The 21,644-nt window shown below is 38.8% G+C and overlaps 1 protein-coding gene and 1 pseudogene across 13 annotated transcripts in view; both read left to right on the top strand.

Moving 5' to 3' along the window:
• The window catches only part of COL24A1 (collagen type XXIV alpha 1 chain), a 387,560-nt gene that overhangs the window by 265,777 nt on the left and 100,139 nt on the right, over nucleotides 1-21,644 (top strand). The window lies entirely within an intron of this gene.
• On the top strand, nucleotides 16,019-17,299 carry LOC112924495 (SWI/SNF-related matrix-associated actin-dependent regulator of chromatin subfamily E member 1 pseudogene; annotated as a pseudogene).

Consider the following 21,644-nt stretch of genomic DNA (forward strand, 5'->3'; position numbering starts at 1 on the left):
TTTGCAATATTAAAGAATCTGGCTTTAAATATATATTTACATCTGTTGGTGAGTTTTATAAGTCATGTTTTTTGACATTAATTCTATTATTTTATTTGAGCCTGAAAAATGCCCTTTAGCAATTCTTGTAAGACAGGTTTAGTGGTGAACTCTTCAGCTTTTTTTTGGAAGGGAAAGTCTTTATCACTTCATTTCTGAAAGACATCTTTGCTGGGTATAGTATTCTTGGTTAACTCTTTTTTCTTTGAATGTTTTGAAGAAATTATTCCACTTTCTCCTGGCCTGCAGTTTCTGCTGAGAAATGTATTTATAGTCTTATGGAGGCTCTCTTTTGTGGGACAAATTGTTTTTCTCTTGCTGCTTCCAAAATTCTTCCTTTGTCTTTGACTTTTTGCAGTTTAGTTACGTGTCTCAAAGTAATTCTTTTTGGATTCAACTTATTTGGGATCCTTTGGGCCTAAAGAATCTGGATGTGCATTTTTCTCCCCAAGTTTGGGACATTTTCAGCCATTATCTCTTCACATAGACTCTTTCTTCTCCTTATGGCATTATCACAATACACATATTATTTCACTTGATGCTCATAAGTACCATGGACTTTCTTTCTTTTATTTTGTTCTTTTTTTTTTTTTCTTTTTACTCTTCTGGGTAATTTCAAATGACTTGTCTTGAATTCACTGATTCTGCTGGTTGGCTGAGTCTACTACTGAAGCTCTCTATTGAATTCTTAAGTTCATTGTATTGTTCATTTCTAGGATTTTTGTTTCCATTATTTTTATGGTTTCTATTTGTCATACTTCTCATTTTATTCACGTGTTGTTTTTTTAATTTTGTCTATTTGTATGTTCCTGTAGTTCACTGAACTTCTTTAAGATGATTGTCATAAAGTCCATAGAATTCCATTACTTTGGTATCAATTATCAAAGTTTTATAAGTTTCCTTTGGCATTGTCATCTTGATTTGATTCTTTATGGTCCTTGTATCCTTGCACTAGTATCTGCACATTATCTGAGTAAGCAGTCCCTTTTCCAGACATTTGAGGTTTATTTTGGCAAGGAAAGCCCTTCTCCAGCCTGCTTAGCTTAGGATACTAGACTGGTTAACAGGTAGAATCTGGGGGCAGGCGCAGCTTACTATTAAGGTCCCCAGTTGGGCAAGGCCCTTACCTATGTTATGAGGTTGGGGGAGGACTGCCACTGGCTGTTTTTTGCAGCTGGGTGATCCTGTTGGCTGGGCCTCATTTTCAAGTGAGACCAGTGAATAGGCACCCTGGTTGGTCAGGGATACTGGTAAGGTGAGACCTTAGACTGTATTCCCTGACAAGGCAGTACCTCTGATTGGACTCTGCAGTTGGGCAAGGCCTCCTGTGGTGCACCTTAACTGAATAGTGCTGTTGGCTGAACTCCAACTTCATGAGACCATAAGCATGGCTTCACAGTTGGACAGACCCACAGGCTGCGCCTCAAGTTTGTACAGAGTCACAGGCTGTGCTTCATGACTACTTAACCTACTAGCTGTGCCTCTGTGCTGGGTAAGGTCACTTGCCAGGCTCTCTGGTCAAGTGGGGTCTCCAGCTGATCTCACTGTTGGTTGGTACTGGAGATTATATACTCCATGGTTGGGTGGAGTTATTGTCTGAGCTCTTTTATTGGACAGGGATGAGGGCTATGCTTTGGTAATTGGACAGGGCCACTTGCTGGGCTTTTTGCCTCTACAAGGTTGTAGACTGTGTTTAGGAATTGAACAGGGCCATGAGCTAGATTTTGCTTCTGGGTATAGCTGTTGGCTGGGCTTCACAGTTAGGCAGTACTTTAAGCTGGGTTCCAAGGCTGCCCAGGACCACTGTTCAGATTATCTGGTCATTACCAACATTTTGGCAGGGCTGCTGGCTTGGCTGACTGCCTCATTAGAGGTATAGTTTGGACTCCACAACTGCCTAGATTCTATGGCCAGGCAATCCTGAATGTCTGTGATGGCAGTCTATGGTTAGCTATTGGGCAGGGTTGGAGATTTGTTTCCCTGCCTACCCAGGGCCATCTAAGGGGTTCCACAGCAGGTATGCTCCTTTGGCTGGGGACCCCAATCATGCAAAGCCCTTCAACCAAGTTCCCTGACCAGACAGAGCCAACAACTCAGCTCTGTAGATGTGCAGAATCACTATAGATCTCTGCTCAACTGCTATTGCAAGCAGGAATGCAATGAACAAGATTGGGCACAGGTTGTTATGATCCTTGCTTCTATTGCTGTCTCTATCTGATGCTCAGTGGTCAAGCCCCCAAGCTTCCCCAGGGATTCCCATGAGGTGAGACCTTATTGGGCTATCCTGGAAGCATTTCATAACACTGGGAGAACTGAATGTCCACTATGGGTTTTCTTTTCCTCACTGGAGAAACTGTAAGCCAAGGGGGCCCCCTGATTGTGGTGGCTGGTCTGGGGAAAGGACAATACAATCAAAATGAAATCTTAATTCTTACCTTTCTACTGTGGTCCTTCTGTATCTCTCTGTGATCTAGGGGAGTGCTTCAGCCTCACCCTGAGATTCTGGGGTTTTCACAATGGTGGTCTTTTATGTGGACACTTGCTACTTGGTCTTCTGAGGATGGCTGAATTCAGGAATTTCATGTCACTATCCTGATGATGTCACCTCAGCTATGGAACTTCTGTCATAAAGCATTTGAAGAGGAACACTTTGTGTTATCTCAAACTTACTTTGAATATTTCTCATTTTTATTCATAGAGCTGACATAATTCCTATAGAGTAATATCCTAACTCTAGAATGACATAAGAAATCTTTTGCAGGCATAATTTAAGTTATCAATATCTGATCTCAAATTGTAGTATTACTTCAAGAGAAATTCTAAATGTCATGTTGGACAGATTCTCTCACTATAGGTGAGAGATATCAATAAATAAATAATGAGAATATCTTCTCTCTTGCTTAAATGCTTAATTTATGATATCTGTTATATTCTTCCAGATATGGCCTCTCTTTTTTATTTTACTGTTCTATATTCCTTGTCTCATATCTTTAAATATAAGATCTCCCCCAAAACTATTCTCTTTTTACTTCTCTAAGTATTCCTGCATTTGAAGATACTGTCATATCTTGGGAGTCATCACTTATGACCCTACCCAAAAGTGATTTATCTTTTTGCCGTACCCTGAGAGTCTTGCTCAGCCTTTTAAAGTAGTTCCTCCTCCCAGTAATCTCAATTACATTTCCAAGAACTGAGAAGAAACTCTCTGGAAGAATACAACAAATACCATAAATGAAGCATAAATTGGCTATCTTGCCATTCATATCATTTACCAATAATTTTGATTCTGTTAGCAATAATTAAAATAATGCTATCTCACTTCTTCTCCAAAATAATAAATAACCATACCAGTGTATATCAACATGACATTTGAAATTTGAAGATGAACCATAAATATTGCCTGGTTTTCAGCAATTGGCAAATGGAGTCTTTTTCCCTTTGGTTTTACATAAGTGGTAAAGTGACCATTTCTCCTCTGTCTTACCCTCTCACTCCTGGAAAACTATGATAAGTTCTACTGCAGCAAGTACAAAGCATTAGAGAATCACCCCCAAAAATTATCTTCAAGTTATTGGTCCAGGCTGAACTATAGAATTTCACTTATATTTTCTCTAGAATCCTTCCAATAATCTAGTGGTGCTTTATTTTCCCCACTTTATAACTGAAAACAGAACAAAACAAAACAACAACCAGGCTCAGAGAAAGCTGAGAATATAGCAGATGGCAGAGCTGGCTCTATCTAGTTCCTTTATGACTTCTATGTCTCTAAGCCATGCTACTCCATGAGTATACTCCAAATATAAGCCTTGGGCTTATATTTTGCCTTTTCTGAGGTTCTTGATATTTTTCATCTTTTTAAGGAGATTCATCAGGGCTGGACTTATAGAGAAGCCAAGTAACAAATGCTGAAAAAGTGTGATCATTTTTCAGAAAATTCTTATCAAATTCATTTTTTAAAAGATTTTATTTATTTATTCATGAGGGAGAGGCAGAGACATAGGCAGAGGGAGAAGCAGACTCCCTAATGGGAGCCCAATGCAGGACTCATTCCCAGGACCCCAGGATCACACCCTGAGTCAAAGACAGACACTCAACCCCTGAGCCTCCCAGGCATCCCCAAATTCATTTTTATATGAGAAAGTCATTAACTGTTAACAATTGTTAATACTTTACCATGGATTTTTTCAATCATTTAACCTATTTCCCCAGCAGAACTCTATAAGTTGGTGGGGAGAACAGAACTAGGAAATAGAAAGGCCTAGCCATGCCGTAGGATAAGAGACAGGAATCCCAGATTGGGATGATACATCATGACAGCTGGTGATGGGCAGAACAGAAATGAAAAAGGGGGCTCAAAACAAGACATGGAAAAATGATAAACACAGATTTCATCTGCTTCATAATTTTTCCCAGGAAAAATCTTGCCTCATACACATCTTTGGTGCCTTTTTTAGTAACAACACATGTGTGTTTCTTTTTTATTCTTTTTTGTTGTTCTCCTTGGAATTTTAAATGCCTTCAGCTCATAAACTCAATAAAAATACCATGGCACATTTTTTCAAAAGAATTTTATGATCCAAGGAACTATTGCTTAATCAGACAGCCTGATGTTGGATTTATTTTTCACTTTAAAAAAATTTTTCTGTAGGCAATGTCACAAAGATGCTACCTATTCTTTAAAAATAAACAAGAAAGAGAGTGAGAAAAAGAAATAAAACTTCTTTTCAAGGGAAAAAATGCTTCTCTTATTTTCTACAATATTAGAAAATGAAAATTAAGTTGAAAAATAAGGCAAGGGAAGCATTAATAACAAATTCCCAAATCTAAGATGCAGACTTCTTTGAAACAGAATTTTAAAATGTGTATTTTATGCTTTAATTCTGTGCTAAGGTGTTCAGTTCACCTGAATCTATAACTCTGTATTGGAAAAGAATTTGGAAACCTCTGAAAAGAAGCATCTGCTTGACTTATGGTCTGTCATTCGTTTCTAAAAAAATGAAAAAATATCACGGTTGTATCCAACATCTAAACAGATGTGAAGCTATGGGAGTTAAAAGTTGAATGTATAAAAAAATGTCTTCTTTTATTCTGTTAGGACAAAACTTGGTTGGATTTACTGAAGTGTGATTTTTGCCCCATCTATATAGAGTGGTATGATGATTGGGAATAGGGGAATATCTTAAGAAAAGATGAAACAAAATAAAGAAACTTTCTCAATAGAATCTTAAAAAACAAAGAAAGATGAGAGGACTTATCAATAGTTAGTAAAGAATGATAAAGGTATACATGACTCTTATTCCTGAGATAATTTCCTTAGAAGCCCTGAAAAATAGTAACTGAAAATTTGAGGTCAGTGGCATTAAGGAGTAAAGGACTTATTTAAATTTTTATCTTCTGAATGATTTTTATGACTCTGGTCTTAGGCTTGTTTGTTCTGAACTGTTGTGTCATAAGCCAACACAGAAATAGAAAGAACTCTGCACTGACCATTATGCAAGAATTGCTCTTCCACTATCCCTGCTCTACTACTAAAGAGCTGTACATTGTTGGGTGAGTCATTCTTTGGTTTCTCAGTTTACACATTACACATAAAGGGGTTGGAGCTGTACGGAACCTCCCAGGATGGCTATGTCAGGGAGGGATGCTAAATGGGCAAGAGTGTTCCTTCTATTACTAGGTGAGTCAGGAAAAAAAAAAATCTTTGTATATATATCTAACATATTGGCCTTTGTATAGCTTTCTTTGGAAGAAATGCTAAAAACAAAAACAAAAACAAAAACAAAAAACAAAAAAACTTAGCGTAGATGTTCCTAAATTTTTATTAGCCTTACAGATTGTGACTCTATAAAATATATTTGTCCATTTATTAATTCAGCAAAGTTTTTGAGTACCTTCTATGAACCAATAACCCTGCTAAGCAATGGGGATACCAAGAGGAACAAGATTAGCAAGATTCCTGACCTCAGATTTTGTAATATGAACACTGACCATGAGACTAGACCATTGCGGGATGAATATTGAAAAGTTGTTTGAGATGAGCTTGAAGAAATAAATAGGAAGCAGATCATGAGGGATTATTTAAATCATGACAAGAAGTTTGGGTTTTATTCAAAGTGTAGTAAAAAGGCATTGAAAGGTTTCAAGCAGAAGAGGAACATAGTCTGTGACAGAAACCACTGTATAACTTGCAAACTTTGTTTAATATATCTAGTGTAATTGGCTATCTCAATGGATACAATAAATCCTAGGGGACAAAAATAGAACAAAATAAATTTGAATTGCAACAGTATATTATGTACCAAGATCAAAGAGGGAAAGAATGGTCTTGTCAACAAATGATGCTAGAACAAGTGGATACCTGCATGCAAAAAAATAAAGTTGGACCCCTCTTGACAGTACAAATAAAAATTAACTCAAAATGGGTCATTCACTGAAATTTCAGAGCTAAAACTATAAATCTCTTGAAAGAAAACATAGGAGTAAATCTTCATACCTTGATTTATGCAGTTTTCTTAGATAACACCAAAAGTACAAGTGACAAAAGAAAAAAATTGAACTTCATTAAAATTAGAAGTTTTGTACTTCAAAAAACACTATTAAGACAGTGAAAAGACACCCATGGAAAGGGAGAGAATATTTGCAAATCCTATATGATAAAGGACTTGTATCCAGAATATATAAAGAACTCTTAAAACTCAGTAGTAAAAAGGTAACCCAATTAAAAAATTAGCAAAACATTTAAACAGATGTTTCTCAAAAGAAGATATATAGTTAGGCAATAAGCAATTGAAAAGATGATCAACATCATTAGCTATTAGGAAAATGCAAATAAAACCACAATGATATACCACTTCACTTGACTAGGATATAATAAAAAATTTTTTTAAAAATTAAAAAACAGAAAATACCAAATGTTGATGATCTAAATATACATCATTGATGGGATGTAAAATGGTACAGGCACTTTGTAAATCAATTTGGCAGTTTCTCAAAATGTTAAACATGGAGTTACTACATGATCCACCAACTCTATTCCTAAGTATATACCCAGAAGAATTGAAAACAGGGTTCAGACAAAAACTTACATAAATGTTTATAGCAGCATTATCTATGATATCCAAAAAGTGGAAATAACCCAAATGATCCTAAACTGATGAATTAGTAAATGAAATGTATATTAATAAATGTAATAGAACCATGCAATGGACTATTACTTGTCAATGCAAAGAAATGATATATATGCTACACTGATGAACCTTGAAAACATTCCACTTCATGAAAGCAGCCAGTCAAAAGAGACCACATGTTATTTGACATGTCCCAAATAAGGCAGATCCATAAAGATAGAAAGTAGTTTAGTCTAGGGGTGGGGAGTGGAGGTGGAGGTGCAGTGGTTGGGAGGAAATGGGGTGCTTATGGGTACACGGTTTCTTTTAGGGCAGTGAAAACTTTCTAAAATTGATTGTGGTGATGGTTGCACAATTCTGTGAATATGCTAAAAATCATTACAATGTACACTTTAAATGGGTTCATAATATGGCATGTGAATTATATCTCAAAGTTAAAAAAAACTAGATGTGTTACTTTGAAGAAGTTACTTTAAGCTATTCTCACATATTTTAAGTAATAGACTAAAATCCCAACTCCTTCTATTTTATGACTAGGCTCAGCATCAAGCCAACTTTTCTCCGTCGACATGACATTTAAATAAAAGCACTCTTATTTTTTTTAAGATTTTATTTATTTATTCATAAGAGACACAGACTGAGAGAGAGAGAGAGAGAGAGGCAGAGAGAGAAGCCGGCTCCATGCAGGGAGCCTGACATGGGACTCAGGATCAGGCCCTGGGCTGAAGGTGGCCCTAAACCGCTGAGTCACCCAGGCTGCCCAGCATTCTTATTTTTGTAATTGTTGAAGAAATCTATGAAAACATGCACATTTAGAAATTGTTGCTATTTTTCCAGTCTGCTCTGCAGGCTTCTAAATACATAAACGGGTTGCAATGGGTATGTTAACTTTTAATAGCCAACATTTTGGAGCAAGACATTTCTTATGCATTTCAGAACAAGCTCCAAAATAAACCAGCCTAATATCAGTGGAAGTTTATTCCAATCCTCACCACCCCCCACTCCTGCATAAAGGGAAAAGAACTTGTCTTTGAAGAGAAAAAAAGATGTGGACCAAAAAAACAGAGGAAACCTTCTTGATTATAATGTCAGAAGAAAATACAATATAGAATACAGGCAACCCCCTTTTGCACACATAATGTGTTCTTCAAGTGTGTACAAAAGTTTTCTATGCAAAATGCTCCAAGTAGATCCATAGGCTACATTTCTTAGAAACTAAAAGGTGGTATAAAATGTCTCACTACTCTTCACCTTTTACTCATAAGCTTTGGTTTTACTTCCAACTTTAGCACATGTGTTTAAAGTTGTTATTTCTTTACAAATGAATATACCAAGTAGACTAGGTTACTGTCTGATTAAGGCTAAATACTTTCTACTTTGGGCATATGTTCTATCATTCATTTGTTTGTTAAATATTTATTAAGCATTAGTTATATGTGAGGCAAAGTTCTGGGTACTAGTGTTATAGCAATAAACAGGTTCTGTGCTGTCTTGGAACTTACACTAGTGTGGGAAGGCAATGTAAACAAGAATAATTTCTGAAAGTGATAAGAGCTGTGAAGAAAATAAAACATGGTAAGTGACTAGGCAATAGGCTACTTTAAACTGGGCCAGTCACGAAAGGACTACCTAGGGTTACACTGAGCCAGATGTCTAAGGATAAGAAGAAGCTGTCATGTAAATATCTAAGAAAAAGCTTTCTAGGCAGAGGGAACATCTAATGCAAATACCCTAAGATAAAAAGGGCATTTATTAGATGCACTATTAGAAACCGGGAGATACAAAGAAAGAAAGAAAGAAAGAAAAGAAAAGAAAAAGAAAAAACAGGGAAATACAGCCAAGTAGCTAGAATGTAGTGAGTAACTGGAAAACATGATGTCAGAGAAAGAGAAGGAGCCAGGTCATGTAGAGGATTACAGACCATGATAAGAGGTTTGGAGATGATTCTGATTTTAGTGGGCAGCCATTTGGAAGGTTTTAACCAGGGAGAGATGTTTGATTAACATTGTTAGTGATAATGTAGGGTATTTTGAAGAAACAGACTATGAGGGTAAAAGTGGATTTAGAAGACTACGGCAATAGTGTAGATGGAAAGTAGTAACGTGGTTTGGAATGTAAGGGGGCAAGAGAGATAGTGAATAGTGATCCAATTCAAGATACTTTGAAGATAGAGCTGACTGGATTTCTCATTGTTTGGATGTTGAGAGAAAGAGAAAAAATATAAAGAAAAAATCCTGGTTTTTAGATCATACCATTAAGTGTGTTACAGGGCTACAAATTGATACGTATGTACAAATATGTGATATCATTATTTTTGGTTTATCTGGTTTTCCTCACAAGCTCTAACTTACTGATTAGTGAGGAGTTGGGGGGTTGGGGAGAAAAGATTTTTTTTTAAGATTTTATTTATTTGAGAGAAAGTGAGCAAGAGAGAGAAAGCATGAGCAGGGGGAGGGGCAAATGAAGAGGTTGAAGCAGACCCTCCTGCTAAGCAGGGAGCCTGACATGGGGCTCAATCCCAGGACCCTGTAGGATCATGACCTGAGCCAAAGGCAGACACTTAACCAATTGAGCCACCCAGGTACCCTAGGAGAAGGAAATTTTGAATCCAACCCAGCTGAAAGCTTGAATAATCTATTCCTATAAATTAGTACTCTGTTTAGGTGATGCTCAGACTCTTACGATGTTGTTTCTCAAATTTATCAATTCTCAACCTCCCTCTTTTACTCCTTCCATTAGAGAGTGTGAGTATTTGGTGATGGCAAGGATGAAGAAACTTTGGGTCTAGATGCAGGTGTTATTCATAATGACATTACCATGCCCCTGATTGTCAATTTGCTTGCTGCCTACCCTGATGGCCTACAATGATGACTTATGTAGCTAGTAATTTTCATTACTTTGGGTGGTGGGGGGTTGTGTTCCCTCTCAGCTTCCACTAATCTTCAGATCCCTCTCAGGTCTTCTGGATTTTCATTTTCATTTAGTTCTAGCCCAGGAAATCTGCACTTCAGTCCTTATAGCAGAGGCACGTCTTTCTAGAGTACACTCCCACTCAACAAGCTCCCCAGGTGTTTCTAAGTTCCTCTCTAGATCTACTTCATATAGGAATCAAGGAGTAGCTCAGGAAAATTTAACAAATGTTCTTCATTTTTACTTTCCTGAGCATCCAAATTGATATGGCCATAAAGCAGGTGATATCTAAAAAGAAGATACCCTTCCTGCATCCTGAAGAGGTAGTAGGGAACAAGGGTTTCATTATGCCAAAACTCAGAAAAAGGAAAATTTGAACACCTGTGTCTCTCCCTCCCTCTTTGCCTTCCTGCATACTCCTGGGATCAAAAGAAAAAATCTGGCTTTCTCTATATTTCCCCTATGTCATGATCTCATCCTTCTATCATCTAGTAAAAGCCTTAGAGTTCTCTTGCTATAGATGGAAAGTGTGCCATTTCTATAATAGGACAACCCATGTGCTGGGTGCTCCAGGCTCAACTTGTAAATTTTAAAGTTGGAAAAAGAAAATAAAAAAAACTTCTCTTAATACATTCAGCCCTTGGGCATATGAACCCCTCAAGCTGAATAGGGTAAAGTCCATGTATTCAAAAAGGCAAAATAGAAAAGCAATTTTAATAATTTTCAAAATACTGCCTCATTACAGTAGAGATGGGGAAGACAAAGAGAGACAAGGTGTAGGGGTTTAAGGAGGGAATTCAAGATTTGAGATGCCTACTGAGACACATAAAGTTTGAGATGCCTTTTGGGAATTCAAAAAGATGTCAGCTGGTGGGATAATCAGAAGATCAATGGTACTGTCAAGACAGGTGACATAACTTAGGAATCATTAGACTATAAGGAAATGAGATGTCATAAGAAGAAGATTTGAGAAGTATGCTGTTATGTAAATAAAAGTTTTAAAAAGTTTCAAGAATGGAAAACAATTTCAGATAAAACGAGCCATTGGATTTGACTATATAAGGCCAGTTGTTGACCCAAAGGGAATCAATTTCAGAGTTGTGGTAAGAACAAAAGCCCAAATGAAGAGGGAATGAGAAGTAAGGAAATAGCAACAAGGAGAATAAACAAATCTTCCAGAAAATTTTGCTATCATGGGGAAGCAAAAATGGAACTAGAAAGTATGTGAGAAATTGAATGAGTGGAGAGAAAAGGTAGGAGGGACATGACGTCAAGGAAGTATTTTTCTTAAGTCAGTGCTATCTAGCATATTTAATTGCTGTTGGAAGTGATTTAGTTAAGAGAAAAAAATTAATAGTGCAAGTGTAAGAGAAAGCCTTGAAGAGAACATGGGTTTTAGATACAAATGAACAACTGACCTCAGACAAGAAAACAGGGAAATTTCTTCCTTCGTAAGAGAAGGGAAGCAAAATGTGTGTACATACGGAGATGTGTCAGTAGATTGAGCATTGAGAAGAGATGTCTATTGTTTGATTGCTACTGGTGCAGGGCATTACCAGGCAAGGCTGTAGTTTGAAGGCTGGAGGTTTGAAGAATGTACAAGCCATCTTGCAGAGCAATAATAAATTTCATAATTATACACGTTTGTGAGACTGAAGTTTATCACCAACATCAGCACTTCTATTTTTATATTATCGACAAATTTTTATTAATATATAAACACAATGATGCCTAAACTGCATTTTTAGTTAGGTAGGTAGCATTGCCACACAGTAGTGTCAGCTGACACCTGAATATTTGAGTTCAATGCAGTTGTGGAGTGCTGGCATAATAAAAGGGTTATGGATTCCCTCTCATACAAGTATTGCAACAAAGGCCTAACGCTGTTAAGAATTATAAGTTTAGAGCCTGCTTATCCCTCTAGGTATGTCTCTGCCTCTCTCTGTGTGTCTCTCATGAATAAATAAAATCTTAAGAAAAATAAAATATGGATCATAAGGCAAGCTAAATATAAAAAGCTAGAAGTAGAAGAAAGCATAGGAGAGTATCTTCTTGTCTTGGGAGTGCACACAGGTTTAATAGAGAGAGCACAAAAAGTAGTAACTAGGAACTTGGGGAAGACAGCGGAGGAGCAGGGTCCTCACCTCACCGGGCCCCACCACCTCCCTGGATAACTTTCAAACCATCCTGAACACCTACGAGCTCGACCTGAGATTTAAAGAGAGAACAGCTGGAACTACAGAGAGAAGGGTTTTCGCTTCTAACAAGGTAGGAAGGTGGAGGAAAAATAAAGAGTCCAGTGGGGGAGGGGCCCCGCGAGGAGCCAGGCTAAGGGGGCGTTGAGAGCCTGGGAACAGGAGGGCCCCCCGCCCCAAGAAGCGGGAACTTTAACAATCTGCACCGGATTCTTCTCCAAGGGAAAGGCGCTCAGCAGGGAAACCCGGCAAGACCGCAGGGGGGGCAGGGACACCTCCAGTCTCCCGGGGTCACTAACAGAGGAGGGCCCCGGGGGAGAGCGCCCCACACACCCCGGGCCGAGCTCAGTAAAGGGCTGGAGCCTGCGTCCGGGAGGGGGGCGCCTCGGGGAGAAGCCAGTGGGTCAGGGGGGGCTCCCGGTAGCAGGAACCCAGGGTCCCGGGGAACACAGTCCAGGATCCTGCATCCTCCTGGGACAGGGAGAGGCAGGGAGGGCACAGGACAGTGGGGAGCTCCTGCCCCAGGGCCCCCAGGCTATGTGGATCAGCGCCCCCCACCCCGGGAGCACCGAGGCCAGTGCGGACTGGGAGCTGTGGTGGTTACTGCGGGAGCCGACTCCAGGGCCGGGGATCTGGCCACCGCCAGTGGTGGTGTTCCTCCTGGTGTCACCCTGTGCCTGGGAGGGGAGGGTCCCCAGAGGAGGGGGGGGCCTCTCGGGGTCAACAGCTCCCACGGAGTCCAGCACTGGTGGGTGGGGCAGCTCCCCCAGGTGCACACACCTGAGTCAGCACAGCAGCCCTTCCCCCAGAGACCAGCTGGAGGGACAGGGGAAGAGCAGGTTCTTGCCCGAGCAGCGCTGGAAAGCTCCAGGGGAAGTGGAGGGATCTACAGCATATAGAACCAGAAGGGACCCCTCCTATTTTTTCCTTTTTCCAGTACAACTTGTTTTTATATCAGACTGTAAATTTCCAATTTTTTTTCTCCTTTCCCACCTTAACTACAATGCTTTACCACCTCTTCATTTTTAAGATTCTTCCTTTTTGACTCTCATATTTCTACAATTACACGTCCTAGGTATATTTTCCACTTCTAGATTCCCTTCAACATACTCAATTTTGGGAGATATACAAGATATGTTTTTTTGTTTTGTGTTTTTTGTTTTCTCTGCCTCATTTTATTCTACAATGGCTGAAATTAATACCTTCTAAAACATGACCAGAATGCACCCAGAACCAAGTGGTATACCATGCTGGTTCATTCTGTGAAATCCCTCATACCCTTTCTGCCCCCCCCCCCACCTTTTATCTCATTTATGTTTTGGTGGTCAATGTTGCGGCCTTCTACAAGTATTTCTGGTTTATATAAATTTGGGACTGAGCATCTTCTAACACACAGAACTTAATATACTCAGAAACAAGAGGATCACTCTCTAGAACCCCTCAAGTAGACCACCTTCTCCCTCCACTACAACTTCGTCACCACCACCACCTCCCAGTCCACCCCGTTTTTTTTCTTCTCATTTTTTTCTTCTTTTTTTTTTTTTTCCTCTTCTTTGGATTCTTGGCCTTTTATTTTTTACTACTATCCTTTAAAATTTGTTTTTCACTTTAGCAGTCCTTTTGTTCTATATCATTCTGATCTTTGATTTCAATTTCTGGTCTCTGACTTCAGCAGAATCTTCTAGGGTGAAATTTACTTAGGTCGTGGTTGATGTTCTTGACTCAGCCCACTCATACAGCCACTCTGCATTGAGCAAAATGACTAGGAAGAAGAACTCACTACAAAAGAAAGAATCAGAAACAGTACTCTCTACCACAGAGTTACGGAACTTGGATTACAATTCGATGCCAGAAAGCCAATTCAGAAGCACAATTATAAAGCTACTGGTGGCTCTGGAGAAACATAAAGGAATCAAGAGACTTCATGACTGCAGAAGCTAGATCTAATCAGGCCGAAATTAAAAATCAATTAAATGAGATGCAATCCAAACTGGAGGTCCTAACGATGAGGGCTAATGAGGTAGAAGAAAGAGTGACATAGAAGACAAGTTGATGGCAAGGAAGGAAACTGAGGAAAAAAGAGAAAAACAATTAAAAGACCATGAGGAAAGGTTAAGGGAAAGAAACGCTAGCTTCGAAGGAAAAATCTACGTATAATTGGGGTTCCAGAGAGCGCCGAGAGGGACAGAGAGCCAGAAAGCATATTTGAACAAATCATAGCTGAGAACTTCCCTAATTTGGGGAGGGAAACAGGCATTCAGATCCAGGAGATAGGGAGGTCCCCCTCTCTATCTACAAATCAATTAAAACTGTTCAACACCTCGACATTTAATAGTGAAACTTGCAAATTCCAAAGATAAAAAGAAAATCCTTAAAGCAGCAAGAGACCAGAGATCCCTAACTTATATGGAAAGAAATATTAGATTAACAGCAGACCTCTCCACAGAGACCTGGCAAGCCAGAAAGGGCTGGCAGGATATATTCAGGGTTCTAAATCAGAAAAACATGCAGCCAAGAGTACTTTATCCAGCAAGGCTCTCATTCAGAATAGAAGGAGAGAAAGAGCTTCCACGATAGGCAGAAACTGAAAGGCTATGTGACCACCAAACCAGCTCTGCAAGAAATAGTAAGGGGGACCCTGTAAAAGAAAGAGGAAGCCCAAAGAAACAATCCACAAAAAGAGGGACTGAATAGGTATTATGATGACACTAAATTCATATCTTTCAATAGTAACTCTGAACATGAATGGGCTAAATGATCCCACCAAAAGACACAGTGTTTCAGACTGGATTAAAAAGCAAGACCCATCTATTTGCTGTCTACAAGAGACTAATTTTAGACTTAAGGACACCTATATGCAGAACCATTTACCATTCAAATGGTTCTCAAAAGAAAGCTGGGGTAGCAATCCTCATATCAGATAAAGTTTATGCCAAAGACTGTAGTAAGAGATGAAGAGTTTCACTATATCATACTTAAAGGGTCTATCCAACAAAAGGACCTATAAATCATGAATATTTTTGCTCCTAATGTGGGAGCTCCATGTATCTCAAATCAATTAATAACCAAAGTAAAGACATACTTAGATAATAATACACTAATAGTAGGAGACATCAACATGGCACTTTCTGCAAATGACAGATATTCTAAGCACAACATCACTAAAGAAACAAGAGCTTTAAATGATACCCTGGACCAGATGGATTTCACAGATATATAGAGAACTTTGCATCCAAACGCAACTGAATACACATTCTTCTCAAGTGCACAAGGAACTTTCTCCAGAATAGACTGCATACTGGGTCACAAATCAGGTCTCAACTGATACCAAAAGATTGAAATTGTCCCCTGCATATTTTCAGACTATAATGCTTTGAAATTTGAACTCAATCACAAGAAGAAATTTGGAAGAAACTCAAACATGTGGAGGTTAAAGAGCATCCTGCTAAAAGATGAATGGGTCAACCAGAAAATTAGAGAAGAATTTAAAAGATTCATGGAAACTAATGAGAATGAAAATACAATCGTTCAAAATCTTTGGGATACAGCAAAAGCAGTCCTGAGAGGGAAATACATCGCAATACAAGCATCCCTTCAAAAATTGGAAAAAACTCAAATACACAAGCTAACCTCATACGTAAAGGAACTGGAGAAAGAACAGCAAGTCAAACCTACACCAAGTAGAAGAGAGTTAAAGATTTGAGCAGCGAGGGGCGGGGCGTTCGCAGGAACTGAGAACTCTCATTCTTAAGGAACTGAGAACTTAATCTTCCAAAATGTCAAAAAGACCATCTTATGCCCCACCTCCCACCCCAGCTTCTGCAACACAAATGCCCAGCACACCAGGGTTTGTGGGATACAATCCATATAGTCATCTCGCCTACAACAACTACAGGCTGGGAGGGAACCGGGCACCAACAGCCGGGTCACAGCATCCTCTGGTATTACAATTCCAAAGCCCCCAAAGCCACCAGATAAGCTGCTGATGCCCTACATGAAGTACAGCAGAAAGCTCTGGGACCAAGTAAAAGCTTCCAACCCTGACCTAAAGTTGTGGGAGATTGGCAAGATTATTGGTGGCATGTGGTGAGATCTCACTGATGAAGAAAAACAAGAATATTTAAACGAATACAAAGCAGAAAAGATAGAGTACAATGAACCTACAAATGCCTATCATAATTCCCCCACATACCTTGCTTACATAAATGTGAAAAGTGCAGAAGCTGCTTTAGAGGAAGAAAGTTGACAGAGACAGTCTCGCATGGAGAATGGAGAACCTTACATGAGCATTCAGCCTGCTAAGGATCCAGATGATTATGATGATGGCTTTTCAGTGAAGCAGACAGCCACCGCCCGTTTCCAGAGAAACCACTGCCTCATCAGTGAAATCCTTAGAGTGTGGTGCCAGACGTTCGGTCAGTTGTCACAACAGCTAGAATGCAGGTCCTCAAATGACAGGTCCAGTCCTTAATAGTTCATCAGTGAAAACTAGAAGCTGAACTTCTTCAGATAGAGGAGCAACACCTGGAAAACAAGAGAAAGTTCCTAGAAAGCACAGATTCATTTAATAATGAACTTAAAAGGTTGTGCAGTTTGAAACTAGAAGTGGATATGGAAAAGATTGCCGCTGAAATTGCACAGGCAGAACAACAGGCTCGTAAAAGTCAAGAGGAGAGGGAGAAAGAAGCAGCAGAGCAAGCTGAACATAGTCAGAGCAGCACGGTTCCTGAGCAAGAGCCAGCTGCTAGTAAGGCCCAGGAGAAGAAGGACGACGAAAGCATCCCTATGGAGACAGAGGAGACACACCTTGAAGAACCAACGGAAAGCTAACAAAACAGTGAAGAAGGCACGTCTACTCCTGAGGACAAGGAGAGTGGGCAGGAGGGGGTGGACGGTATGGCCGAGGAAGGGACCAGTGATAGTAACACTGTCTCAGAGAGCAACAGTGCAACAGTGGAGGAGCCACCGACAGACCCCACACCAGAAGATGAGAAGAAAGAATAAATGTTGCCTTGTTTTATGTGTTCTAAATACTTTTTAAATGAAAAAAAAAATGTTTTTTTGAAAAAAATAAAGATTCGAGCAGAACTCAATGAAATAGAGGCCAGAAGAACTGTAGAACAGATCAACAAAACCAGGATTTGGTTATTTGAAAGAATTAATAAGATAGATAAACCATTAGCCAGCCTTATTAAAAAGAAAAAAGACTCAATAAAATCATGAATGAAAAAGGAGAGATCACAACCAATACCAAGGAAATACAAACAATTTTAAAAATATATTATGAGCAGCTATACGCCAATAAATTAGGCAATCTAGAAGAAATGGGCGCATTTCTGGAAAACCACAAACCACCAAAACTGGAACATGGAGAAATAGAAAACTGAACAGGCCAATAACCAGGGAGGAAATTGAAGCAGTCATCAAAAATTTCCCAAGACACAAAAGTCCAGGGCCAGATGGCTTCCCAGGGGAATTCTATCAAATGTTTAAAGAAGAAATAATACCTATTCTAATAAAGCTGTTCCGAAAGATAGAAAGGTACAGAATACTTCCAAACTCATTTTATGAGGCCAGCATCACCTTAATTCCAAAACCAGAAAAAGACCCCACCAAAAAGGAGAATTATAGACCAATCCCCCTGATGAACATAGATGCAAAAATTCTCAACAAGATACTAGCCAATAGGATCCAATAGTACATTAAGTAGATTATTCACCATGACCAAGTGGGATTTATCCCTGGGATGCAAGACTGGTCCAACATTCATAAAGTAATCAGTATGATATATCATATCAACAAGAGAAAAAACAAGAACCATATGATCCTCTCAATAAGATGCAGAGAAAGCATTTGACAAAATACAGCATCTATTCCTGATCAAAACTCTTCAGAGTGTAGGGATAGAGGGAACATTCCTCAGCATCTTAAAAGCCATCTACAAAAAGCCCATGGCAAATATCATTCTCAATGGGGAAACACTGGGAGCCTTTCCCCTAAGATCAGAAACATGACAGGGAATGTCCACTCTCACCACTGCTATTCAACATAGTACTAGAACTCCTAGCCTCACCAATCAGACAACAAAAAGAAATAAAAGGCATTCAAATTGGCCAAGAAAAAGTCAAACTCTCCCTCTTCGCAGATGACATGATACTGTACATAGAAAATCCAAAAGACTCCACCCCAAGATTGTTAGAACTCACACAGTAATTCAGCAGTGTGGCAGGATACAAAATCAATGCCCAGAAACCAGTGGCATTTCTATACACTAACAATGAGACTGAAGAATGAGAAATTAAGGAATCAAACCCATTTACAATTGCACCCAAAAGCATAAGATACCTAGGAATAAGCCTAACAAAGAGGTTAAGGATCTATATCCTAAAAACTACAGAACACTTCTGAAAGAAATTGAGGAAGACATAGAGATGGAAAAATATTCCATGCTCATGGAATGGAAGAATTAACATTGTGAAAATGTTTATGCTACCCACGGCAATTTACACCTTCAATATAATCCCTATCAAAATACCATGGACTTTCTTCAGAGGGTTGGAACAAATCATCTTAAGATTTGCATGGAATCAGAAAAGACCCCGAATAGCCAGGGTAATATAGGGGGAAAAAGAAAACCAGAGCCAGGGGCATCACAATGCCGGATTTCATGTTGTACTACAAAGCTGTGATCCTCAATACAATGTGGTACTGGCACAAAGACACGTAGATCAATGGAACAGAATAGAGAACCCAGAAATGGGCCCTCAACTTTCTGGTCGACTAATATTCGACAAAGCAGGAAAGACTATCCACTGGAAAAAGGACAGTCTCTTCAATAAATGATGCTGGGGAAATTGGACAGCCACGTGCAGAAGAATGAAACTGGACCATTCTCTTATACCATACACAAAGATAAACTCAAAATGGATGAAAGATCTACATGTGAGACAAAAATCCATCAAAATCTTCTAGGAGAACACAGGCAACACCCTTTTTGAACTTGGCCACAGCAACTTCTGCAAGATACATCTATGAAGGCAAGGAAAACAAAAGCAAAAATGAACTATTGAGACTTAATCAAGATAAAATGCTTCTGCACAGCCAAAGAAACAGTCAACAAAACTAAAAGACAACCTACAGAATGGGAGAAGATATTTGCAAATGACGTATCAGATAAAGGGCTAGTTTCCAGATCTATAAAGAACTTATTAAACTCAACAGCAAAGAAACAAACAATCCAATCATGAAATGGGCAAAAGACATGAACAGAAATCTCACAGAGGAAGACATAGACATGGCCAACAAGCACATGAGAAAATGCTCTGCATCACTTGCCATCAGGGAAATACAAATCAAAACCGCAATAAGATACCACCTCACACCAGTGAGACTGGTGAAAATTAACAAGACAGGAAAACAACAAATGTTGGAGAGGATGTGGAGAAAGGGGAACCCTCTTGCACCGTTGGTGGGAATGTGAGCTGGTACAGCCACTCTGGAAAACTGTGTGGGGGTTCCTCATAGAGTTAAAAATAGATCTGCCCTACGACCCAGCAATTGCACTGCTGGGGATTTACCCTAAAGATAGGGATGCAGTGAAACGCTGGAACTCCTGCACCCCAATGTTTATAGCAGCAATGTCTAAAATAGCCAAACTGTGGAAGGAGCCTCAGTGCCCATCGACAGATGAATGGATAAAGAAGATGTGGTCTATGTATACAATGGCATATTATTCAGCCATTAGAAACGACAAATACCCACCATTTGCTTCAAGGTGGATGGAACTGGAGAGTATTATGCTGAGTGAAGTAAGTCAATCGGAGAAGAACAAACATAATATGGTTTTATTCATTCAGGGAATGTAAAAAATAGTGAAAGGGATTCAAGGGGAAAGGAGAGAAAATGAATGGGAAATATCAGAGAGGGTGACGGAACATGAGAGCCTCATAACTCTGGGAAACGAACAAGGGGTAGTGGAAGGGGAGGTGGGCAGGGGGATGGGGGACTGGGTGATGGGCACTGAGGGGGGCACTTGATGGGATGAGCACTGGGTGATATACTGTATGCTGGCAAATTGAACTCCAATATAAAAATATACAAAAAAATAGAATTAAAAGTTTAAGTCACATGTTTATGAATTAAAGAAAGAAATAATATAATCTCAATGAAATAAAAGCATTTGTAAAAAATATCCATATTGACTATCATACTTAATGGTGAAGCTTCAAAGAAATGGGCAAAGATCACCACTATTCACTATTTCTATTCAACATTTACTCAAAGACCTAGCCACTACAGTAAAATAAGTGAAATAATCTACAGATAAATTATTAGAAATAATGAAATTTTAGCAAGATGCTAAATATAAGAATATACAAAGAAAATTGCATTCATCTTCACAAGCAACAAGCAGTTAGAAAACTGAGGAGGGTACTTGATGAGATGAGCACTAGGTGTTATACTATATGTTGGCAAATCGAACTTCAATAAAAAAAAAGGAAAAACACTTTAAAAAGTACTATTTAAACACACTCAGCAACAAAATTAAGTAGGTAGGAATAAATCTAACAATAGGTTGGCAAAATTTTTTTTGAAAAAAATATGTTTATTAGTAAAGACCTAAATAAATGGAGAAATATTTTATATTCATGAATAGGAGGATTCAATATCAAAAAAGTATCAACTCTCCCCTAAATTAGTCTATAAATTCAGTACAATGTTAGTCAAAATCCCGAGAAGAATTTTTTATAGGACCTGATTGATGAAAAGTTATTTTAAAAAGAATGTGGAAGAACAAAGAGTCAATATCAAGACTGTTTTCAAGAACAGGTTGTGGGGGGGTGGGAATACAGTGGTATGTGGAAGGGAGAACTTGCCCTACCCAATATCATAACTTATTATTGAATCCAGAGTAATTTAGTCAGTCACGCTCACTCACAGAGAGACTGAGAGACCAGTGGAAATAGAAGATACCCTCGACTCAGATCTCAGGATATTTTGAAACTTGACGTTTGATAAATTGATTATAGATTGCAGATCAGTAAGGAAAAGATGAAATATTCAATAAATGGTTTTGTTACAGTTGGTTATCCAAATTGAAAGCAAAATAAAACCACTCCTTCCACCAGTGTACACATAGACAAAAGAATGAAATTCCACGTGAAAACCTAACTGTGAATATCAAATTTTTAAATAGGAAAACTTTTATGAGAGCATGTCATGAACTCCTGGAGGGAGAGGAGAAGAATCTCCTAAACACTGAAAGAAATAAGAAAATATAGATGAATATGACTATGTTAAAATTGCAAACTTGTATTAATCAAAAGTTATGTTAAAGTGAGAAAATAAGCTGTTGCCTGAGAGAAGAGATCTG

This window comes from Vulpes vulpes, chromosome 3 (assembly GCF_048418805.1).
Source record: "Vulpes vulpes isolate BD-2025 chromosome 3, VulVul3, whole genome shotgun sequence".
Taxonomy (NCBI): domain Eukaryota; kingdom Metazoa; phylum Chordata; class Mammalia; order Carnivora; family Canidae; genus Vulpes; species Vulpes vulpes.